At 39.6% G+C, this 26,169-nt stretch overlaps 2 long non-coding RNA genes across 2 annotated transcripts in view; both read left to right on the top strand.

Annotated features, from left to right (window-relative positions):
* Positions 1-364: 364 nt before the first annotated feature.
* On the top strand, positions 365-12,114 carry LOC125938815 (uncharacterized). The gene is made up of 3 exons (XR_007462828.1): positions 365-829; positions 8,481-8,568; positions 11,934-12,114. It is a non-coding gene; the product is annotated as an uncharacterized LOC125938815 (long non-coding RNA).
* A 5,023-nt stretch (positions 12,115-17,137) lies between these two features.
* Positions 17,138-26,169, top strand: part of LOC125938814 (uncharacterized) — a 29,175-nt gene continuing 20,143 nt past the window's right edge. The window contains exons 1-2 of the long non-coding RNA XR_007462827.1: positions 17,138-17,364; positions 18,003-18,089. This is a non-coding gene — a long non-coding RNA (uncharacterized LOC125938814). The remainder of the gene's footprint in view (positions 17,365-18,002; positions 18,090-26,169) is intronic.

Raw genomic sequence — 26,169 nt, 5'->3', positions numbered from 1 at the left:
GGTTGTTGCTAGCCTCCACCCCCAACGTGAATCATGCCCCTTCCTCTGCATCCCCCTCCTAGTTTTAACTTGGGGGGATTGCTAGCTCGCTTTCGGATTTTCTCGCAGACGCGTCCTCAGCCCTCCATTTGGGGGCTGCTTTTATTGCTCCTTTGTTACCAGACTGCCGTGTAGCTTTCCCCCCTTTTCTTTCTCGAATGCCTATTTGCCTGGTATCGGCTTGTCTCCCTGGCAACGGCCACGAAAGATTCGGAGCCCCGGACGGGGGGAGGGGAAAGGGGCGGAGCCGGGGGGGTGGTCAGGGAGTGGTGGAGGGGAAAGAGAGGCAGAGCGAGAGACAGTCAGACAGACAGCGTAGCAGATGGCCGCGCGAGGGGGCGGGGTCCAGGCGGTGCGCGGGGGGACCCCAAGCGTCGGGGCGCGAGGGAACCAATCAATTCCCGCAGCCGCTCCGGGGCTAGAAAACAAGTGTAGACGCAGAGATTCGCGCCCCACCAGCGGTCCCTAGTTTACGGTAGAAAACACGATTTCCTTTCGATACGAAAGCGCGTGTAGAGCGTAGTTCGGAGAGCCGGCGGTCCGCAGTAACTGGCTGGGGGAGGCGGTTTGCGGCTGCCCGGGGCGCTGAGCGCTGGGGCAGTTTCTCCTGACCTCTCCCTGCGTCGGGCCAGCCAAGGGGAAAGCCTCGAATGGGAGAGAGGGGTGAAGGCAGAGGTAGGGTGAGGAAGGAAAGGGCTGAGAAATGGCAAGAGCCCATCCTGCCTCGGAAACTACATAATGGCAGGGAAGGACCGCCAGCAAGACTGGAACCAGTACAAGTTGCACAGTTGTGAGTATACAGTCCCTCAGGAGTTGGGTGTTCTCGCGCCCAGAGCTAAAGGTTCCAGATCAAACGCTAAGTGTACAAATATGATTATTTATCTAAATATAATTAAAGAACCCCAGAATGCACGGTGAAAATGTAAAACAGGTAAATCCCCGTAACCAACTCACCGAGAGGAAACAGGTTTTTGTTTTTTGTTTTTGTTTTTTTTTTGTATTTTTTTCACCAGGGACTAGGCTCTTTATTTCTAAGATGATGGTAATCTGTATATGATTCTAGCAAAAGAAATGTTTATTTAGAATACCTCAAAGTTATTTTTCCCTTGAATTGTTAGCACTGGAAGGAATGTTTAGAGATATTTACACAAATTCTTGGGGGTCTTACTCTGTGCCACACATACCGATCTAGGCCTTGTTTTCACATCAGTGAACAAGACAGATGCGGTCCCTACCCTCAGGGAGCTTACATTTTAGTAGATCCTCTAGTTTCATCCCCGCCACCAGGTGAAAAACCAAGCCTATGGAAGTTGCGAGATTTTGTCAGAAGGTAGACGCAGCAATGGAGCTCACCCCCTTGATTCCAAGTCCCCAGCTTCTTCCACTGCTGCCTGGTGCTGTCTGGCCTTCACCTGATGGCACATATTCACTGGGTAGTTCCCCTCATTGGTTCCTATTTTATTTATTTATTCAGCTGCTGCTAAGTACCAGGAAGAGGGCTAGACATCAGCTGACACCAGAAGGACAAGGGCATGGTCTTTCCTCTCATGGAGCTCTGGCTTCATATTATTATCTCTTAAAACTTCTTAGAATGTGGAGAAAGAGAACAAAAGATTGTGTGCTAAAACAAACAAAAAATAGTAAAGAGGACCGTTGTCTAGATTCCAAATTAACTATGCCTTTTTCATTCGAAAGCTTTCATTCATTCACAGGGCATGAGATCCTACTGTGTTTATGGTGTTGTGCTCCATATTTCATCCTAGATTTTATAGTACCTGAACTTCAATTCCATTGCAATTGATTAGTTTGGAATATAGTGAGTAGCAAAACAGACATAGTCTCTCATTCATTCAACAGATATTTATTGAATTTCTAGCATGTGCCGGACATTTGGAACGTATCAGGGAACAAAAGAGACAAGAAATCTTTACGGACCTTACATGCCAGAGTGGAGAGAAAAACAAAACTTCATAACTATAAATAAGCAAATTATATGGAATGTTAGAAGCATGGAAGTGTCGTGAGGAGGGGGGAGCCAGAGAAAAGTAAGGGAAATGGCAGAATCTAACACTGAGATTGCAAATCAGTTTATAACTGTGAGTGGTCATATGTGCTCTGAAGGGAGATGCAGGGTGCTATAGGATAGTCTAATTTAGTTAGGAGAGTTAAAGAAGGCCCTTTTAAAACAGTGACGTTTAGGGACACTTGAGTGGCTCAGTCGGTTGAACGGCTTAGTGTTCCATGGTTTTTGTTCAGGTCATGATTCCAGGGTCCTGGAATTGAGCCTCGCATCCGGTTGGGCACTGAGCGTGGAGCCCCTTTAAGACTCTCTCTCTCTCTCTCTCTCTCTCTCTCTCTCCCTCTCTCTCTCTCCCCCTCTCTCTCTCTCTCGCAGGTGTGTGCTCTCTCTCTCTCTCTCTCTCTCTCTCTCTCTCTCCCCCTCTCTCTCTCTCCCCCTCTGTCTCTCTCCCGCATGTGTGTGCTCTCTCTCTCTCTCTCTAAAATAAAACATACTAAAAAAAAATGTTGAAGGGGCATTTGGGTGGCTTAGTCGGTTTAGCGTCTAACTCCGGCTCAGTTCACAATCTCATGGTTTGTGAGTTTGAGCCCCATATCCAGCTTTCTGCTGTCAGTATAGAGCCTGCTTAGGATCCTCTGTCATGTCTCTCTCTGCCCCTCCCCTGCTCTCTCTCAAAAATAAATGAACATTTTTTTTAATGTAAAAAAAAAAAAAAGCAGTGACATGTCAGTGGAAACCTAAGGGAAAGTAGGCTTTACTTAGGTAAAGAGTTGGAGAGTTTTGTTCAGATGGACAAAATAGCAAAGCTCCTGAGGAGGGAAGGGTTCAAATGGGTTTGGGAGGAAGCTCAAGTGATTAGTTTGGACATATTTTGACATGCTCGTAAAACATCTTAGTGGAAAAATTAAATGTGCAGATATAAGAATCTGGAGCTCAAAGACTGGTTTGGAATATAAATATATATAGATTTGTGGCCATTCCATGTATAAATATTTTCTGAAGTCAAGTCTGAGAACATGCGAAAAGCAAGAGATTCCAGAATCACACCCTGAGTAACCTCTTTAAGAGGCTGGGTAGAGATTAGCCAGTTATATCTCAAAAGAGCTAAAAAAAAAAAAAAAAAAAAAAAAAAAAAGAATTTGATAGTATAACATAAAATAAAATAATAAAACAATGAATAGAAAAAAAGAGAGAGAGAGAGAGATTGGGTAGAAAAAGAGCCTGGCTGGCAAAGAAGACTGCGAAGGAACCCCCAAGGAGTAGACAGAAAACCAGGAAAATGTGGCATCAGGAAAAATCAATGGAGATTGTGTTTCAAAGAGTAGTGGTTAGTTTTGTAAAATGCTGGTGAGAAGTCAAATAAAATAAAGACTGAAAAGTTTCCATTGGATGTGGCTGGCTTTAGAACAGGATTCTGTATACAGACTACAGAAGTTATGAGTAACAGGCCCCGGAGAAGCTTTTACAGTATGTTGAGAATGGAATCCCGATTCAGTGTTTACGAGTAAATGGTAGGTGAAGAAGATGACAGCATAAATGGCCCTTTCTTTATGAAATTTGACGGGGTAGAGTGTGGAGAGACAGGGTAGTAGCTAGAAAGGATGCTATACTGCTTTTTTGTTTTGGGTTGTGTTGTCTTGAATGGAAGATATTAGAGCAAAGTTGACTGCTCCGGAAATTAATGCAGTAGACCTTTCTACTCTAGGTAGATATATGTAAGATATAAGCGAGAAAAGGAGTAATGAATGGGATGAGGTTCCCTAAGAATACAGGAGGAGATGGAGATACAGGGCACATGCTGAGAAACTGGCTTTCGAGAGACCCTGTTCCTTTCCTTAAAAAGGGAAAGAAGAGATTTACTAGAAGGAAAAATGGGAGAATTCCCTTCTGATGTGGTTTCTGTTTGTCCTTGGAGTCATTAGCTAAGAGTGAGGGAGAGTTGGAGTTTAATTGTGTTACAGAAGGTATGGAATGATGATTGGGAAACATATGATTGAGATTTGGGGGCACAGTAAGACTTCAGAGCAGTCATGAGTGCCCATTTGAGGTTGATAAATCCTACTGATGCCTCATCAGCATATCAAGCTTTCTCATATGATGATTTAACTGAACGATAGTGTCCATTACAATCCTCTTTAAAATCACCAGCCATTCACTTTCTCAGCCTATGTCCAAATTGTGTTGCACCCATACAGTCAATAGCTGCACAGAAGTAAAATATGGATTAAAATGACTCAGAGCTCATAATGCTCCATTACGGTTAATCCTATATGATTTCATGCAGATGTGTATAAACTTAAAGAGAAAGGGAAGAGAATTTACTGTGTGCCAGGCACTGCACTGTGTGAGCCTATGCTAGGCTTGTGTTTCACTCTAACTACAAACCCCATGGACTCATATTGTTATCTCCATTTTACAGATTTGGAAATTGATGCTAAGCAAGTTTGAAAAGTGAAATACCGCTAGTGTGTTAGCCATTGTCTATTGAGGGGTGTCTGATTTTAGGACTCTCATAAGGTCTCAATTGGTTGTAACATTGCAGTGGGACCAAATATTTTTGTATGTAGTAGGAGCTTTATTAATTTTTTTCATTTGTACCGAATACTGAAACTTTCTTTAACTTTAGGCTTTGTTTTAGTGCTCCTTATTAACTGTCCAATACCACTCAAATAGAAAGATTCTTGCATAGTCAGGAAACATCAGTGTCACTGGTTATCTGATCTGGAGACTCAAGGACTAATACCTGTACAATAGGAATGAAGTTTCTGGAATGTTGAATGCCTTCCAGATACATAGGTGGTTACTACAAAACCACTATAAGTGTGAGTATATTTTTAGTCACTGCTCTTCAGGCCTCTCAGTTCAATTAGCATAAGATTTTATATTTGAAAAAGTTACCAAAGGGTGGGATACATTCTAGATTATAGAAGGGTAAACAAAAAGCAGGAAAAATTAAAATTTTAAAGGAAAAGTTTTCTCCAGAAATTCTCAAAGCTTTTCTACAGTAGCATTTCCTAGAATTTGTAATATTTACTCTCCAGGGGTAGGCCGAAAACTTTCCATATCATCTCATGAAAGAACAGAGTTGGGAGAGGGAGATAATTACCATCTCCTCTTTGTTTCCAAAGGTAACAGACAACTAACAGAGAGCAATCAAAGTTTACATTAAAAAGATCAGGTTTCTAGTCTTACAGAATTACCTAATTAATTGGCCGACCAGAAGTGACAGTATAAAATTCATATGGAAAAAAGTTGACTTTTCAGGCGTGATAGCGTAGGAACCATGCAAAGCATAATTTTTCATTGTTATTTGAAAGCCATAAATACTTTCTGATATTAAAAAGTAGATTAACTTCCTGCCTAGAATGAGGTAATTGAACTGTGTGTTTCTTGAAATTATAGAGTTATATCAAACATTTATTTTTATTCAAACGATAATGTCATGTTTTTTTTTTTTTTAAAGGGTACGTTTAACCATTATAAATCACTTGTTGCAATCTGTAAATGGACAAGTTTTTATTAAGCTGCTGCTAAACCAGACCTGTTAGGTCTGCTCCAGTTGGATGGATCTTTCAAGTATGTTCAGCACACTGTTAGGCTTTCGGATGGGCTGACTGAGAAGGTCACTGACACTCGTTTGCTCAACAGATAGTTATTAAGTATCTACTTTAACCCAGGCACTGGGTAGTGCTTTGCCTACTCTGCCTCATTGAATCCCCAAGGTAATCTTACAAGGTAGAAACCATTATTTCCATTGTATTCCAAACCAAGTCCTCCAGGCGTTACATAACAGGCTGGAGTTTTTGCTGCTCATAAGTGGTCTGGGCTGGGTTCTGTATCCAGCTCTTGGTAGTTCCAAAGCCTGTGACACTGTTTCCCTGGATACCATGCTGCCTTAGAGAGAATAAGAATTTTATGGGACGTTTCCAGTTCTCTTGGAGGCTACAAAAATGCCCGAGACACTAAAAATTAACCAAAGAATATGAAACTTTATTTATGCATCCCGAGAGAAGTATCTAGGGCCACATCCATAAAATGAGAATTTGCATTTAAAGAAACACACACACACACACACACACACACACACACACACACAGAATCTCAGGTCAGATTCTTGACCCTGGAAACATACTTGGTAACTTTATCCAGAATACAGTCACCACAAATTAGATTGTGTGTAATTGAATAAAAACATGGTTAGGTTGCACCCAGAATTTACCTCTACCTTCCGTAGGGACAAAAGTGTGTGTGCTGCTTAAGGGAGTGAAGTCACTTGGAATGTAGGTAAAAGAGTGTGTCGAACTACAGAGAGGAAGTTACAGTTGGGAAGGAAATCCACATGAGACGTGTGGCTGGGACATGAGATTAGAGGTGAGAGGGTACAGACAGACCTTCACAGTGTCGCTCTGGGAAGATGGTAAGGGTGCCTGGGAAGGAAGCGAATCTCAGCAGGAAATGGAGGGGTGATGACAATGAGGCATTCTTCCATTAAGGACACAGTTGGAATTTGATTTACATTTTGGTTGTAGGTGTAAATTTTTAAAGTTAAAGCAGTTTTGCATATATTATTTCATTTAATACCTACAGTAAATTCAAATACCAATTAAGTTAATCCCCTCTTATAAGAGAGTTACATAATTTGCTTGAAGTCCTCCTGTCTTTAACTGGCCAGATCAGTCAGTGCCTGTGGTCTGCAGGGACGGGTTGACTTTCTCACTGCCCCATCCTGCTGTCTCTGCCCTCGAGGGGCTTATGCCTTCTACTCCTATCCCACTTTGATATTTAATAAAAAAGATAGTCACGGCATGTTTGTAATCGATTTTGAGTTTTATTCTCATTGCTTCAAATACTGCTTCTATGCCAATGAGACTACAGTCAGCATTTCCTGTCCTAACAGCTAACGCAAATCCCAGATCTTCATTTTCTGCTGCCCCCTTACTGAGCTGGGCATTGCCGTGTGTATATTTCTTAACCCCGCCTCAAATTGAGGTTATCATTTTTCCATCCAAATTAGCATCACGTTCTGAAAGAATTTCATTAGGTTTCTTGGAGGCATTTTTGAATCATTCCTCTCCCACATTTTCCAGGCAAAGAACAGAACCAGATATAAGACCTCAGAAGGGTTCAGTATGGCTAAACACTCTACTACCAATTAGAAATAAAAACTAAAACAGGGGCGCCTGGGTGGCTTAGTTGGGTGAGCGTCCGACTTTGGCTCAGGTCATGATCTCGCAGTCCAAGAGTTCGAGCCCTGCTTCTGGCTCTGGGCTGACAGCTCAGAGCCTGGATCCTGCTTCAGATTCTGTGTCTCCCTCTCTCTCTGCCCCTCCCCCACTCATGCTCTGTCTTTCTCACTCTCAAAAATGAATAAATGTTAAAAAAAAATTAAAAAAAAGAAGTAAAAACTAAAACAAAAATTACCTAACAAACTAAAAGCTTGACATTTTTGCTTGTTTGGGCAACCTGTAAACCTGTCTTTCCCCAGCCACCATCTTTCTTTCCCATCTTTTTAAACACGTGATCCCTTGTGTTGCCTTTTCTCCCACTCAAATTACCATTGATTTGACTTTGCAAAATATAAAAATAGTTAAATAGCAAAGAGAGGACTGGAATTCTCACTCTATGATTTACTGTAGCCCAGAACACCTCATGGATCATTCTTGTCAAGTTATGTTGCTTTTTTTTCTTTCAAACATCTCTGGTATTTTCTCCCTTCTCAGTTTCAAACTAAAATCAAAGCTCAAGGTTCTTGATTCTTTTGTCTGAATTACCTCGTAGGTAGTGTCTGCCTGCTCCAGGGCCTTCTATGCCACAGTCATCTCCCCTGTAACTCCCTTGATCAAAAATCAGCAAGATTCTGTCCATATAATCTCTCTTTTTAAAAATTTTTTAATGTTTATTTATTTTTGAGAGAGACAGAAAGATAGAGTGTGAGTGGGGGAGAGGCAGGGAGAGAGGGAGACACAGAATCTGAAGCAGGCTCCAGGCTCTGAGCTGTCAGCACAGAGCCTGATGCGGGGCTGGAACTCACAGACCACGAGATCATGACCTGAGCCGAAGTGGGATGCTTAACCAACTGAGACACCCAGGCGCCCCATGTCCCTCTAATCTCTAGGCAGAGGCTAGTTTGGGTCACTGAGTAGCAATATATTAAGCTGTCCCTTACAATTGTTTTATCTGCCTCCTGGCAAAGAACTAGTAATTACAAGATCTTAGTATAGCCCCATTTAATGTACTTTATAGAGAGAAGATTGAAGAACTTAATGATACTTCATAATTTCAAACAATTTAAGAAACCAGTTCTCTACCAGCTTCTTGCCTTAGGCGTTAAAAAGGAGCAGGTCTCAAGGGGAGTGTGAACTGATCTCCCTTTCTGCTGAGGAGAGAATCATAATTTTGAACTTTCTATGTCCTTTTCCAGGTTTGTGCATTTGACTCAGCTACAGCAGTAGTTGCACCGGGAGGGGCAAAATGTCCCCCAAGAGGTAGAGAAGAAAAAATAGCAATTGGTAAGTAATAGACATTTCCTCCCGATTGTGTAGCTAAGACAGGTTTTTTCTTCTTGATCAAAATATTTTTTCTTTTTTTTTTTTTAATTTGTTTAACGTTTATTTATTTTTGAGACAGGGAGAGACAGCATGAATGGGGGAGGGGCCGAGAGAGAGGGAGACACACAATCCGAAACAGGCTCCAGGCTCTGAGCTGTCAGCACAGAGCCCGACGCGGGGCTCGAACTCACGGACCGTGAGATAGTGACCTGAGCCGAAGTCAGATGCCCAACCGACTGAGCCACCCAGGTGCCCCTCAAAATATTTTTTCATGTTCTCAGCATTTCATTTTCTCATACTAACACTTTTTTTTGGCTGGGCCTCTTGTTTTTTTCCCACTGTACTTTAAATGTCCTAAGTATTTCTAGTGAGTTTAAACTATACTCTGTCCATTAATTGACTAAAAGAGATAGTGATTTTCTCTACATTTGTTTTATATTCTTTTCACCAGATGCAAAAAATATCTGTGGCTTTTGAAGTTACAAAATCTGTATTATTATCATTGTGATGTTTTGAGAGTACCCCATAATAAGCAAACAAAGAACTGTTATATTGTAGATATTGTCATTACTTTGTTTTTTGATGTTTATTTATTTTTGAGGGAGAGAGAGACAGAGTGTGAGTAGGGGAGGGGCAGAGAGACAGGGAGACACAGAATTCAAAGCAGGCTCCAGGCTCTGAGCTGTCAGCCCAGAGCCTGACGCAGGGCTTAAACTCAGGAGCTGGGAGATCATGACCTGAGCTGAAGTTGGATGCTCAACTGACTGAGCCACCCAGGCACCCCTTTTTAAAAAAATTTTTTTTAATGTAGACATTGTCACTACTCTTTAAAAAATAATTTGATTTTCAATTTGTCTTTTTATTGACACAATCAAAATACTCATTCAATTTAGTAAGGGAAAACAGTAAAAACTTGACACAATATAGGCAAATATCTGCCTATATTGTTTTTCCATATTTTTTCATTTAATTCTTATGTAAGAACTTATTAAGCCCTTAATTAGTCGTCAGGACTATTTCATGAAACATATTAAAATGTAGTTAATGTCATTGTATGGTTATGTATTATATTGCATATTATATACACACATATGTTATATAAGATACTGTTTATGTAGTACATTATATATTATAATATATAATATAATTATGAGTGTATGGTTATGCATAAACAGGATAAAATATGAAGTTAAGAATATTGATTTCTAGGGGCACCTGGGTGGCTCAGTGGGTTGAGCGTCCCAACTTTGACTCAGGTCATGATCTTGCTGTCCATGCATTAGAGCCTCGTGTCAGGTTCTGTGCTGACAGCTCAGAACCTGGAGCCTGCTTCGGGTTCTGTCTCCCTCTTTCTCTCCCCTCCCCCGCTCACACTCTGTCTCTCTCTCTCTCTCTCTCTCTCTCAAAAATAAACACTGAAAAAAAATTTTTAAAATATTGATTTCCGTTGTCATTATATTAGCACTTATAGGAACAAGCAGTTCACTTTATCACTTTATCAGAAGCCATCAGACCAATGCCAACCTTCAGATCAGTCTGGGGAAAATTTCTCTTTGGGGTGGACCTTATAAGCCACATGAGAAACTAACTCTGTCTTAATACTTCATAATTATACTATATGATGATGATTTTTATTACTGTACTCTATCACCCACTTTGAACACTGACTTTAATAACACTAACACCTTCTAGGTACATTAAACATTTCAGTATTCAATTAAGTTTCAAAATACAGGTTTATTCACCGTGCCTTTGGCTGTCTCTAAAATTACTACTTGTCTTTAGAGAATTTACCACTCCCAGCATGAAACAGCTGTGGTGTAGTAGGACTACAGGATTTGAGGACAAGAGTTCAATTTCAGGTTCTGTTGGTAGCTATGTTGTGACCTTCCACAGTTGACTCAGTTTCCTGAACCCAAGTTTCCTCCTTTGTAAGATGTGGATCAAAATTCCTCTCTTAAAGAGTTGTTAAGATAATGTCTTATTATCATCGTTGTTTTAAGGTGTGCTTTGTAAGAAGTTTTCTGTTGAGATTTGAACAAAAATAGGAGAGACAATGAATATTCTGAGGTAACACATGTGACAGCTAGAGGTGGCACCTAGTAAGTAAGCTCTCAATAAATACTGGGTTTTCTTCTCATCTTGGAAAAAGGGGATTTGGTAAAAAAACCCTGAATAGATTTGGAAGGAAAATAAATAATCAAAGCATCTATCAGCAGAACAGTTATTAAGTACTTATTTGTAAAGTAAGGATTTGCAGTGAACCCGCCATTTCTCAACCTCTCCCTTGGGCAGAATTCCCAAGGGAGAATTCCCAGAATTCCCAAAGGGAGAAGCTGACAAGAGACTACAGAAGGCCCTAGAAGGCCTGTAGTAGAATGGGCGATTCCATGTGAGTAGTTGTCTTTTTCTTCCAGCCAGCCAACGGCTCTCATGAAGCAAGTGGGATTATATTTCTTAATTAATGTCAATTTTAATTAATGTTTAGACTTCTACATGATTAAGCAAATGCCATATCCCCACATTTTGCTTTCCTTCTATCTTTTCTTAATCTATGCTTTTCCTTAAATATCCTACAAACCAGAGTTGTTTAATATAAGTGGTGGTTTTGTCCTCTCTCCTTGGACATCTCATCCGGTCTTCGTTGGGAAAGCCAGCAGAGAGAGTCAGGGTAAAGGACAATTAGAAAAATATGCACCATTAGTCTTTTTAAAATCCCACCCTCCTCATAGAAAGTCCAGAAAGAATAATGAGCTTTCTTCAGGTTCTCTGTCTCGCTCCTTTTTTTTTTTTTTTTTTTTTCCTGAGAGCCAATTAAAAATCTTGTTAGCAGCAATCTGTTAACTTTATTTGTACCCTGGATTTCTTTGGGCAATATTTTGTTATCCTTATGCAAATTTTATTTTTGCATGTTTTTTCTTCCAATCTTGAGAAAAAAAAATATTAAAAAGAGATAATTTTTCAACAATTGCAATCCTCACAGTGATCATGACTGTCATTATGATTACAAAATGTGAAATGTGTGAATATGGCTGGAGGCAGGGCTCTGTCTAGTGGAGCAGTTAAGAGTTCTGGAATCAAATACACTTAGCTTTGGGTCCAAGCTCTGTGAGGTCAGCGCTGATACCATTTCAATGATGGGAGAGATACCGAGGCCGGGGAAGGTGAAGAAATTTTCCCTAGAGTGCCCTGCAAATACGTAGCAAAAAGTGATCTCAGAGGCCTGGCAACTGGGTTTAAACATTCCCTTTCCCTTACAGAGCAACAACCTTGGAATTTCGTAGAAGATTGGATATCAGTTTCAAATCTTGTTCTCTGTATTGCAGAGGCACCAGTGTCACGTGATTCAGGGTTGATGTCCAGCCCAGAGCATGGCTGTCCCGAAGGTGTCATAGCGGTAGTGGCCCTCTGGAGCTGTTGTTTCCTCTAGGAAGAAATACAGCCTTTTAGGTGAGGCCTGTACTCAGTGTTATAGGTTTCAGTATTAGAAGTTAAGCTTCTGTATTAGTTTAACCTTATAAAAACTAGAGCTATTCACATAAATATGAAAAATAAGGAAAAGAAATGAATGTGTCACAAAAGAAAACTCTAGACTTTGTCACTGCAGGCTTAATATATGACCAAGTAGCTCTGCATAAGGTGGGAGCTATGTTAATAAAAATACTACACTTGGTAACTCCTATTTTTCCATAAATTTTTTTTTTAATATGAAATTTATTGTCAAATTGGTTTCCATACAGCACCCAGTGCTCATCCCAACAAGTGCCTTCCTCAATGCCCATCACCGACCCTCCCCCTCCTCCCACCCCCCATCAACCCTCAGTTTGTTCTCAGTTTTTAAGAGTCTCTTATGCTTTGGCTCCCTCCCTCTCTAACTTTTTTTTCCTTTCCCCTCCCCCATGGTCTTCTGTTAAGTTTCTCAGGATCCACATAAGAGTGAAAACATATGGTATCTGTCTTTCTCTATATGACTTATGTCACTTAGCATAACATCCATAAAAATTTTTAATGAGAAAAGGTATACCTGCTTGCTACAATTTTTAACAAGCGAAAGAATATAAATATTCCCTTTCATTATTCCTTCTTTTAGAAATTCCTCTACCTTCTGTTAGCTGGTCGTGCTGTATCTTTCTGAGCTTTTTTTTCCTGTTTATTTTCATGCTCACACACAGATACGTACATGAGTAAGTACCGTGAATGAAATTATTCTGTATAGTCTTTGTATTCTATTTTGTGGCTTCTTTTTAAAACTTTGTATCTTGAAGAATTCCCCTAAGAGTACAAATAGAAGAACCTCATTTTTTTTTTTTTTTAAAGAGAGAGAGAGAGAGAGCAAGGGAGTGGGTGGAGGGGGAGAGAGAGAGAGAATCTTACGCAGGCTCTGTGCTCAGTGCAGAGCTCCACATAGGGCTAGATCCAAGGACCCCGGGATCATGACCTGAGCCAAAATCAAGAGTAGATGCTCAACCAACTGAGCCACCCAGGCGGCCCAAGAAAAAACCTCATTCTTCTTAGCCATCACATCACGTTTCAGAGTTCATATAGAACTTTTAAAATGTATTTAGTAATTCTTCCTACAGATGAATATGTAAGCTGTGTTAAATTTTTCTCTATTATATTATTAATACTCATATATACATTTGTCCAGATGTGTAGGTATTTTTGCAGGATGGATTGTCAAAGTAATATTGTTTCATCAAAGGTTATGATTTGTTATCAGAATCTATAGCATATTGATGATGTTGCTGAATTGACCTATAGAAATGTGATTGTTTATAGTCAGGTGAGCAGTGATGAAAATGCCTGGTTCCCCATTTCCTTGTGAAAACTGCATAATATCGGTTGTTCGGTGTTTTGTAATTTGATGGGAAATAACTAGTAAGATCAGTGTTGTTTCACATTTTTTATCATTTTTTTTTCTTCTGCTCATTCTTACTCTTTTACCTAATTATATCAGACTGTCTTTTTATTTTTGATTTGAAGGAGCTTTATACTCTTTACGTATTACAGCAGTTTACCCCCTTTCTGTTTAAGTTTATTTATTTTTAGGTGTATATAGAGAGAGCACATGTATGCAGTTGGGAGAAGGGCAGAGAGAGAATCCCAAGCAGACTCCGTACTGTGAGCGCAGAGCCTGATAACAGGGCTCGAACTCGTGAACCCGTGAGATCATGGCCTGAGCTGAAATCAAGCATGGGATGGTTAACTCACTGAGCCACCCAGGTGCCCCACCTCCTTACTGTTATATGTTGCAGATATTTTCTTCCAGTCTGTCACCTCTTTTAACTTAGTTTGTGGCCTTTTGTTGTGCATAAAAGTTTAGTTTCTGTCTGTTGTTTTCCTTATGGCTTCTGGGTCTTCTGTCTTATTTAAGAATGACTTTGCTCCCTTAAAATTACGTATATATTTTTCTCGTGTTTGTTATATTTTTAAAAATGTTGTGATTATTAATTCAATTGGAACTTATTTTGAAAGGTAATGTGAGGCAGGGGAGGGACACAGAGAGAAGGAGATAGAGAATCCCAAGCAGGCTCCACGGTGTCACTGCAAAGCCCGATGTGGGGCTCGATCTCAAGAACCTTTGAGATCATGACCTGAGCTGACGTCAAGAGTCAGATGCTCAACTGACTGCACCACCCAGGCACCCCTATTTTTTTAATTAGTATAACTTTGTGATGTATTTTGATATCTGGTAGGGATATTTGTTCTTTTGTTTTAAAAAGTCAATTTTCTTAGTCATATATTCTTCCAAATGAAATTTGGGAACAACCTTTTAATTCCAGAAACATTTTCTGTCTACATATTTGATGGGATTATGTAAAGTTATACAAATTGAAAATCAATTTGTGTAAGATTGACATTTTTTATAATATTGACTTTACCCTTCAGGAACATCACAGGTCTCTGTTTTCAGGTCTCCTTTACATCCTTAGGTATAGAGTTAGAGATGTCTTCATTATATGTTGTGCAAATTATTCCGAGAGAATCTATTGTTTTATCTTTCTCCGATTGTTTTATTTTCTATTTCTTTTTTTACTGAGGTATAACATATTAGTTTCATGTGTACAACATGATGATTCAATATTTGTATACACTACAAAATGATCACCATAATAAGTCTAGTTACCATCTGTCACCATACATAGTAATGAAATTTTTTGTGTGTGTGATGAGGCCGTTTAAGATTTAGTCTCTTAACGCGTTATTAACTATAGCTAGCATGCTGTACATTATAGTCCCTGTTGTTTGCAAATGGGTTACTGTAGGATTGAAGGCCAGAAATAGTAGGTGATTTGCCTAAATTTAACTGGTTAGTAACAGAATAAAGATCAGAAACCAAGACTTCTGATTGGTCCCACTCCCCAAAATTTCAGCTTCTTCCTACAGTGTCACTCTTGTCGCTGCCTCTTTCTCTTAAAGGTGACTTCAAGTTGAATAATGAATCTGAGTGAAAGAAATATAACATAATTCCATAAGTCTGAATCACAAGAAATTGGAAAAATAGACTCTTATAAGGTTAAAATTTCTCAAATTTAATTCATATTCAAAGTGAGTAATATGTATGTTGATAGAATTTCAGGAGATTTATTTTGTAATGTTTATTTATTATTCATTTTTGAGAGAGAGAAAGAGCTAGTGGGAGGGGCAGAGAGAGAGAGAGAATCCCAAGCAGGCTCTGTACTATCCCCACAGAGCCCGACGTGGGGCTCGAGCCCACAAACTGTCAGATTGTGACCTGAGTTGAAATCAAGAGTCAACTAAAAGGTCAACTGCCCCTGAGAAGATTTATTTTTAACCTAATGTTTCTTTAAAGGCTTCCCATAAGTGGGGCGCCTGGGTGCCTCCGTTGGTTAAGCATCCGACTTCAGCTCAGGTCGTGATCTTGTGGTTTGTGGGTTCGAGCCTCGCATCGGGCTCTCTGCTGAAGGCACAGAGCCTGGAGCCTGCTTTGGATTCTGTGCCTCCCTCTCTCTCTACCCCTCCCTCACTCACAGTCTGTCTGTTTCTCAAAAATAAATAAATACTAAAAAAATTTTTTTTTCAGTTTTGTATATCCTGTTTATTTTTAAATTAGATACACGATATTCATACTTACATATTAGCTTATTATCCACACTGATGTCTTTTTTTTTTTTTTTAATTTACATCCAAATTAGTTAGCATATAATGAAACAATGATTTCAGGAGTAGATTTCTTAATGCCCCTTACCCATTTAGCCCATCCCCCCTCCCACAACCTCTCCAGTAACCCTCAGTTTGTTCTCCATATTTATGAGTCTCTTCTGTTTTGTCCCCCTCCCCGTTTTTGTATTATTTTTGTTTCCCTTCCCTTATGTTCATCTGTTTTGTCTCTCAAAGTCCTCATATGAGTGACGTCATATGATTTTTGTCTTTCTCTGACTGACTTAATTTCACTTAGCATAATACCCTCCAGTTCCATCCACGTAGTTGTAAATGGCAAGATTTCATTCTTTTTGATTGCCGAGTAATACTCCATTGTATGTGTGTGTGTGTGTGTGTGTGTGTGTGTGTGTGTATATATATATATATATATATATATATACATATACACATCTTCTTTATCCATTTATCCATCGATGGACATTTGGGCTCTTTCCATACTTTGGCTATTGTTGATAGTGCTGCTATAAACATGGGGGTGCCTGTATCCCTTCCAAACAGCATACCTGTATCTCGTGGGTAAATGCCTAGTAGTGCATTTGCTGGGTCATAGGGTAATTCTATTTTTAGTTTTTTGAGGAACCTCCATACTGTTTTCCAGAGTGGCTGCACCAGCTTGCATTCCCATTAAAAAAAAACTTTTTTAAGGCTTCCCATAAGTGAAACTTCAACAAATCTTTCTAAACACTAATTTCAAACTTCACCTACAAAATAAAGCTATACGACATCATTCCGTTCATAAAATTGAAAAGCATTATAATTGTAATTAAGCTTAGCATTTGTCTTTTATTTAGTATGGTTGCAAAGCAGAGTTGTTTGATCACTGTCAACACTTGACAAACTGATGGTAGTTTTAGCAGTTATCAGGGCATTGTAAATCCATCATCAAGTACTTTAATGTCAGGGGAAATCTGCAGATTTCAGTAAATATGATATCAGCATTATTTATCAAAACTTAAAGTAAGGGCAGTAAGGGGCGCCTGGGTGGCTAAGTCGGTTGGGCGTCTGACTTCGGCTCAGGTCACAATCTCGTCATCCATGAGTTTGAGCCACGCGTCAGGCTCTGTACTGACAACTCAGAGCCTGGAGCCTGCTTCAGACTCTGTGTCCCCCTCTGTCTCTGCCCCTCCCCACTCACGCTGTGTCTCTCTCTGTCTCTCAAAAAATGAATAAATGTTAAACAAAGTTAAAAAAAAAAAGTAAGGTCAGTAACATGGATAGATTCTGGCTTAGTGATGTATCCTAACAATTTCAACAGGTGGCTAGTCAGGAGGGATGCCTGATGCATTGTGTCCCTCAATTATGCAGAGGTCTTTAGACACTTTCTTTCTTTCTTTCTTTTTTTAATTTTTTTTTTAACGTTTATTTATTTTTGAGACAGAGAGAGACACAGCATGAACGGGGGAGGGGCAGAGAGAGAGGGAAACACAGAATCGGAAGCAGGCTCCAGGCTCTGAGCCATCGGCCCAGAGCCCCACGCGGGGCTCGAACTCGCGGACCGCGAGATCGTGACCTGAGCCGAAGTCCGACGCTTAACCGACTGAGCCACCCAGGCGCCCCGACACTTTCTTTAAAGTAAGCAGATATTTATGCTAATTCCATATTGGAAAGAGAAGAACTCTGAAAGATCTAACTGCCTCTCTATCATTTTTCTCTATTTTTAAGTACAGTGCCTCAGGTAAGATGCCAGTGATGCCTGTTAGATCACATCAAACGGAAAAATTTAAAAAAAAATGAAATGCGTAGACTAGCCCATTTAAATGTTGATCCAGTCAAAAGTAGATTTAGTAGATGATAAAAACGTGGCTTGTTCTGAACCCCAAAAAGTTAGGAAAGGCACAGACTGAAAGGACCAAAGATGAGGGGAGCCAGGTTGCATAGAATGGAGGCCAGTCGAAGAAGTAAAGGTCGCAGCAGAAAATAGAGAGGACGTGGTTTGTCTTGCTTCAGGAGGTATCTGAATTAACAGCACTTGTGGAGATAGTCATCAAAATGCTTGAGAAAGTCTAGGTGCCGTATGGAAGCAGTACGTGAGGATGAGGAATCTGACATCCTTGTTTTCAGGGGTGGCTCCTACCTCAGTAATGAGCGAGTTATGAACCTTCCATGACACCCCTTGGGTGTTCAGAAGCCAGGTGGAGCCTCCCACAAGTGAATGGCAGAACGTGGATAAGCCTTGTATTTTAATAAAATCCTTATGTCACTGTTCACAGGAGTCGCACAGAACTTCTTAGATCCTACTGTTGAAGTCGGTGGCTCCTCTCTGGTGAAATGGATCCTGGGAAGATGTGGCACAGAAGGTAATCCAGTGCATTAACTATGATTCTTGTACTTTGTTTTGCTGTCCTTCGTCCAGTTCCTCTTGACAGAAAACATATTTAAAACAATTTTTTAAAATTTATGTATTTCTTTTGAGAGAGAGCATGAGTGTGGTGGGGGCAAAGAGAGAGGGAGAGAATTCCAAGCAGGCTCCATGCTGACACAGCACAGAGCCCAACTTGGGGCTTGAACTCTTGGACTGTGAGACCATGACCCAAGCCCAAGTCAAGAGTAAGATGCTTAACTGACTGAACCATCCAGGTGCCCCCAATGCGTATTGTTTTAAAAAATGAAATGTTCTTATTTTAAAGATGAAAACATTTAAAATAATTACATGTAAGCTTCAGTATCTCTGTTTGTCCCTTGTTCTCGTGGCTGTGCACACGAACCCGTAAACTCAGTCAGGTAAGCCTCCACTCTTTCAGGTAGCAACTACACTGTAAATGAGAATACTGGGGATCTGGTGCCCAGATGGGCTGGAAATGGCTGTCTCAGGATATCCATGTACCAGCTTTTTACTGGGGAATTGATGCTTTTTTGGCTGACCCATATCTTCTATACTAAAGAAGATTTGGAAGGGAGCTTTGCATCATGTAGCTTGCCTGGTTGGCAATTTTGGTGTTTTCTTAGCCAAGAAGCAAGGGGTTCATCAAACCAAGTTTGAACCTTCAGTTCCACTTGGAGAATCGTGGTGGTTGGTGTAAGAATCAGCAAAGTCTTAGAAGTTCTCTGTCATGCGAGGCAAATTATAATTTGGTGCATAACTGAAACGTGAGTATTTTTTGAGTTGTTTGGTATCCTGGGCACAGAGTTCCCGATCTTCCGTGGCCGGCATCATGTGTGTTTTTTGTGTTTGTGTTATAATTACACATGACATTTCATCTTCTTCTCACTAGGTGTGTTTAATCCTTTATTTGAATAGGTAAGCCAAGATACAAATCTAGTCTTGAGCCAGATAAATTCGGGTGACACAAAAATTAAGTGATTATTGAGAAGGAAGCATTTCATTACCCTCTTACCGTGTTTTTATATCCAGTAGAACACCAGTATTGGAGATTACAAGGATCTCAAATATGATGGAAAGTACTAAAACCCTGAGTCTTCTTTAAATATTACCAGTGAATAGAAGTGGATATTCATTAATCAATTAACACATATTTATTGAATGCCTCTGAGTTTAAAGAGTTTGAGGTACTGCTGTGAGACTCTGTAGTGATCTCAACAGCACTTCCTAGAAACTCAAATGGGGGGGTGGCATTCGTATTCAGCCAGATTCAGGTGTAGTTACAGGGGGACCGTTCCTTAGAGAGAGTCAGATAACCTCTCCCAGCCTGCTCTTGACCATTGGCCCCACATAACTAAGACACTGACTTCCTATTACACTCACGGAAAATGGAATGGTGAGGTTCTCATGAACTTTTAAGTCAAAGTGCTGTTGTTGAAACTCATGCAGTGTGACATAACAGTGTGTGGTCAACAACTAAAATAAAGAAGTAGTATTCTTTACTTCTGTGAATTTAAGAAAAAACTGTAAGTTAAGTATGAGCCTGTGTGGTGAGAACTGCCTTGTCCTCTATCTGCCCTGTGGTCTTTTAATTCTTTTATGCCCTTTCCAGACCCAGTATTGCCCTGGTTAAATCGGCCTAGGGTAACATCCTGTGTTGAGTTTTTTTCCAGGGCACAATTCTCTGTATTAAGAGTCAGCAACAGGGTCACCTTGGTGGCTCAGTTGGTTAAGTGTCCAGCTCTTGGTTTTTGGCCTCAGGTCATGATCTCAGTTTGTGGGCTTGAGCCCCATGTCAGGCTCTGCACTGACAGTGTGGAGCCTGCTTGGGATTCTCTCTCTCTCTCCCTCTCTCTCTCTCTGCCCCTTTCCTTCTGGCTTTCTCTGTCTCTCTCTCAAAATTAATAAATTTTTAAAAAATTAAAAAAAAAGAGTCAGCAACATTTTCATGGAAGGAGCCAGATACTTTAGATTTTACAGATCTATTAGTTTCCTAGGCTGCCATAATAAAATACCACAAAAAACTGAAATTTGTTTCTTTTGGTGGTTCATATCAACAGATATTTACTCTCTTAGAGTTTTGGAGGTTCTGAAAAAGAAACCATTCCATGTCTCCTTTCAAGCCTCTGATGGCTGCTGGCAATCCTTGGTGTTCCTGAACTAGTAGATGCCTCGTTTCAATCTCAGCCTCTATCTCCACATAAATTCCTTCCTTCTGTGTATCTGTGTACCTTCCTGTTTTTATAAGGACACTAGCCATTGAATCTAGGGCCTACCCTAACCCAACATGACCTCATCTTAATTTCATCTACAAAGACCCCTATTTCCAAATAAGTTCACATTCTGAGGTTCTGGGTGGATGTGAATTTTTGGGAGATATTATTCCACCATTCCAGAGGGCCATATGGTTACTGTTGGGATAACTCAACCCTGTTGTAGCATATAAGCAGCAATAAACAATACATCAATGAATCAGTGGGCTGTGTTCCAATAAAATTTTATTTATGGACACGGAAATGTGAATTATATGTGATTTTCACATGTCATGAAACATTGTTCTTCTTCTGATTTTTATCCAGTAATGTAAAAAACTATTCTTAGTTTGTGGATCATAGAAACAGTTAAGAGATGGGACAGGGAAGAGCCAGATTTGACCCACGGGTCATAGTTGGCCAACATCTGATAGATAGTGTCGGTGGGCAGACAGAGGTAACTATCGGGTAATTTTCCTTCCTTCTGCTCATAAACCAAAGAGCCAAATTTGTGGAAAACCTGTTTGTGATTTGCATCAAGCAATTTTTGTTAGATAGCTTCATGTTTCAGCAGAGGGAAAACCAGACTGATCCGTAATGATGCTTGTTTGGCAGCATCATTCCTGATACGCTTGCCAAAATTTTGGAGAGGATTTTGTTGTCAAGATTAAGAGGTGATGCAGGCTTAAATGAAGAACATGACCTGGAGTCCTTATACTGAAGGATTAGAACATTTCCCTCATGGGCTCGTAGTATTCCCTGTGCCAAATGTTGGAGTATACTTTGGAGGTGATTTTAAATTAAAGGCATTTTATGACTCAATACTACATGGCATCCTTTGAGATGTTGTCAATCCCTAGATACCCATTCAAGGCCAGATATTAGATAATACTCTGCACATCTGCATTATCTTCTAATGCTAAGAGTTCCCAAGTCATCTAGAGGCAAAGTAAACCTGAACTTTCTGATTTATCGTGTGTATTCTTTTTCATCAGATGTATATGATACACTTTTTAAACTCATTGTGAAAGACTGTGATTATATATATGCCTTTTCAAATTGCAAAACCGATGCATGATCTTTATAGGAAATTTGAATAATGCCAAAATGAGTAATATAAAGAGTGAAAGTTTCCTATAATCCCAATTCCCAGAGATAATTTCTGAGATCTTGGTATTTATTTTTCCAAAAATTTCCACCCCATGTAATTGCGAAAGCAAATGAAAAACTACACTGAACAGATATTTTCCATGTTTCAAGGAGATGGAGGGAAAAAGCTCATGAACGTAAAGAGCAAAACGTATGACTAGGTATACAGATAGTCCCCAACTAACAACGATTCGACTTCTGACTTTTTGTCTTTATGATGGCACAAAAGTAGTATGCATTCAGTAGAAACTGTACTTTGGCAGGGCTCTTGGGTGGCTCAGTCGGGGAAGCATCTGACTTCGGCTCAGGTCATGATATCGCGGTTCATGACTTCGAGCCCTGTGTTGAGTATGTGGAACCTTACATAGAGGTTGCTGACAGCTCAGAGCTTGGAGCCTGCTTCTGATTCTGTTTCTCCTGCTCTCTCTACCCTCCCCCACTCACGCTCTCTGTCTCTCCCTCTCTCTCTTTCAAAAATAAATAAACATTAAAAAAAAAAAGGTAGAAACTGTACTTTGAAGTTTGAATTTTTATCTTTTCTGAGGCTAACATTACATATATATATATATATATATATATATATATATATATATAACAATTATATTATATTATACCAGGCAGTGGCAACCAGCCACAGCTCCCAGCTCCCAGGCAGCCATGCGATCATGAGGATAAACAACTGACACACTTATAACCACTCTGTACCAGTACAGACCTTCTGTTTTTTGCTCTCAGTACAGTATTCAATAGAATATATGCGATATTCAACAGTTGTTATAAAGCAGGCTTTGTGTTGATGATTTTGCCCAACTGTAGGCTATTACAAGTGTTCTGAGCATGTTTAAGATAGGCTAGACTAAACTATGATGTTCAGTAGGTTAGGTGTATTAAATGCATTTTCTTTCTTCTTCTTCTTTTTTTTTTTTTTTTTAACAAAAGCAGGCTTCATGCCCAATGCAGAGCCCAATACGGGGCTTGAATGCATGACCCTGAAATCGAGACCTGAGATGAGGTCAAGAGTCTGACATTTAACTGACTGAGACATCCGGGTGCCCCTGAATTTTCAACTAAAGATATTTTCATTTTACGATGGGCTTATCAGTGAGTAGAGGAAGATATGTAAGTATCTAATTATGCATTGAACTCATAGTATGCTGATAACAGGATATGAAAAAGTCATATTTCCTGATCTTAAGGTATATATCTTTTGTGTTTGTTTTCATTCCAATAAGCAGAGAACTACCCACCATAAGTAATGACTTACATATATATATATACATATATATATATATATATATATGTATATATATATATATATAGCAAAATCTTGTTATTCAGAAACTCTCTAGGCCTTGGGTTTGGCAATGAATCTTTTCTCTCTGCTACAAAGAAATTCTAAACAGATATCCCTCCACCTTCTTCGAGGACATCAATATTTTAGTGAGGTTTTACATCAACACATTTTAGTAGAGGTTTTATCTACTGGGAATTGAGATATCTTGTGACCTTCAGTTTGATCTAGGTAGGAGTTGATTGCCAGGATCTGAAGTGGATTTCAGTAATAACTGGTGTGGTATATGTGCTTAGTAGCCCAGAACAGAATGGCCGAATTATCACCATTCTTCGATGACACGGAATCTTGTATACAAAAGTGGATAATCTTAACACTTACAATATGCCTGCAAGTTGCCAACATCCTCTATTACTAGTGTCTTAGGGAACAGTGTGGGCTTTGGAACCAGACAGACCTGGGCACGAGTCCTAAATTTACCCTCACAATGTGTGGAGCCACAAGTTACTTTAACTCTGAATTTTCTTATCTGCAAAACAGGAATAAATAGTACCCACTTTGTACAAGTGTCATAAAGATTAGTGTTAATGTGTGTGTGAAGCACTGAGCCGGTGTCTCACATTTAGAAGGAGCTCAAAAAATGTTATTTCTTTTTTATTGTTACTATTGGAGAGATCTTTAGATGATCCAATCCAACTCTCTTATTTAACAGGAAGAAATTGGATTCAGGTTTATTGCTCTTAGGTTCCTCGGGTAGTTAGCGGCAGGCCAGGAAGGGTAATTTTGACACTCTGATTCTTCCCCCATCTTTTCATTCACTGAATTCATTCATTCATTTATTCATTCTTTATTCATCATTTATTATGCAGCCATTAAATTCCAGTTATTGTGCTGAAACCTGAGAATATAAAGGAGAATAAAATGCAGACTGTCTTGAGAAACTTACAGTCTAATGGAAAACAAATGCATACATAGATAAATTATTGTTCAGTTTGTTAGATGCTATAAGGAAGTTATTTTATACATATTTGTTAAAAATGGTCTGAATAGTGGCCTGACTTAGCTGTGGGGAAACATTAAGCCTTCATAAGGCAGCATGATATTTGAATCTAGCCCTGAAGCACGTATTGAAGATTTGAAAAGCAGCTAAGTGTGTGTATGTGTTTCAGTATGTGCTTGGGAAGGCAATGGTGGTTGGAGGCGGTGGAAAAAACAGCCTGTGCAGAAGTTATGATGGTGTTAAAGAGTGTGGCATATTCAGGGCAGCTTGGATAGTTCAATGTGGTTTGGGTAGTGGGAAGAGGTGAGACCAGAGGATGCCACACAAAAGTGTCTGTAATGTAGCACCTCTTTTTCTACTGAAATGCAGTCATGCATTTTGTGGTAGCCAGAGTCCTAATGAAAGTTAAGTGTACATAAGGGCATAAATGAGTTTTTGTGATAAAACTCATTGGGATGTTTTGGGATAAAACGTGGTCCACCTTCAAATTAACAGGGCCATGATCGAACAAAGAAATTCTGTGTAATGGTTGACTTACAGATAGTAGGCACTGAATAAGTATTCGTTAAACATTTTTATACAGTGGTCCAGTTACTTTAAATTTACTTTTGATACAAAAATCTAGGACAATATAATAATTTACCCAATTCTGTTAAGTACAATAAAACTTTATTGACTTGTATTACAGTTCATATAATTATGTGCTTTATCTATTGTATTATGGTTATTAATTGACCTTTACAATCTGATTAATATAATTTGCTCATTTTTGTGGGATTTAATCCAGATAAAATTTCTTTTGATGGTTGCTAATTTGGCAAGGGGAATAGTCTGTACTGTCATAACTATTTAATTACATCACATTTCTATGTTTAGTTGAAGTTCTGTCTCTTGTGCTCAGCATTTTACAGCATTTATGTATACCTTATGTGAATGAATATTTCCTGTTTTGATTTTGTTAAGGTGATTTATAGAAGTTTTTGTATGTGTATAATTAAAAAATTCCACCATGTATGTTTTTTTTTAGTGCAATTTAAATTATATCATCTTTGGAAAAGCGCTTTTTTCAGTATATTTTTCTATGCCTCCTATCCTAACATAACCATATTTCTACATCCCTTCGTATTTTGTTGATTCAGTGATTTGTTACTTTTCTTCTCAGTTTTTCAGGAAGTTATCACTGTGACATTTATTGCACTAAATTTACTCAGCCTATCTTATAACTTTGTAATATAATTCTGAAGATGATCTGATTATAGAAACTTTAGCCTTGGTTTTGTTAAAAAGGATTTCTTTTAATGGGGCACCTGGGTGGCTCAGTCAGTTAAGTGTCCAATTTCGTCTGATGTCATGATCTCATGGTTTGTGAGATTGAGTCCTGCCTCAGGCTCTGCACTGACAGTGTGGAGCCTGCTTGGGACTCTCTCTCTCTCTCTCTCTCTCTCTCTCTCTGCCCCCCCCCACCCCTCTCTCTGTGTCTCAAAATAAATAAACTTAAAAAAAATTAAGTTCTTAATTAGTAGGTTTATAAAAATTCAAGGATTTTTGGAACCACCCTTGGTACGTTTCCTATGTCTTTAAGCTCAACCATACTCGAGAAATACCCCAAGTCTGGGAATAATCACAACTGCTCTTGACTGCATGAAGCCAAGAACTTAGTCTGGCTGTGAAATTTTATCGTTAACTTCTTATCCCCATCACTGGGCCTTACCCCAAAAGAGGATGAAGGGAGCCGAATCTCCTCAGGGGTCTGTTCAAGAGGCAATTAACATTCCTACCTAACCATTCTCTTCTTGCTCCCTTCGTAGGCTCAATACTTAGACTCCCCCTCACCCTCAGTCTGGATTCTTTCAGTGAGTCCTAATTATATTCATGGCCTTGGCTTTTAGGCTGAGGTAGCCTTTATGATCAATTTACGGGCTATTTTCAAAGAAACTTCCCAGTGTTTTACAGGGACTTTATTTACTTTCACAAGACCTCATCAATGTATTCATTATACAGAACCACATTGGTTGGCTTTCCTACTCTTTCCTTCACGCTGCCACCGCCATAGGAAATTACATTGCAGGCAGAGGCTTCACGCAGAGAAAAGATGTCTCCTTATTCCGTGGAAGCAATTTCTGTTCTATGTGTTACTTCGGCTGTCATAACGTTCTCAGGCATGAACTTCACTCTCTCGATTAATATTTATAGCCTGCTCTTTAGGTACCTGTAATGTCGGTGTCTGTGGGAGTGGGGAGCTCAGTACGTGGCAGGCGGGAGGGTTGATACGGTCTGTTAATACATAAAGACACCAGGGTTGTCCGAAGGTTCCACTGTCACAGAAAGCCCTGGGACTCATTCTGGCCACTCCAAGTAGCAGGTG

The sequence above is a fragment of the Panthera uncia genome (genome assembly GCF_023721935.1).
Source record: "Panthera uncia isolate 11264 chromosome B2 unlocalized genomic scaffold, Puncia_PCG_1.0 HiC_scaffold_24, whole genome shotgun sequence".
In the NCBI taxonomy this organism is placed as follows: Eukaryota; Metazoa; Chordata; class Mammalia; order Carnivora; family Felidae; genus Panthera; species Panthera uncia.
Note: the sequence above shows the minus strand (reverse complement) of the source record. Positions and strands in the feature narration are given on the sequence as shown.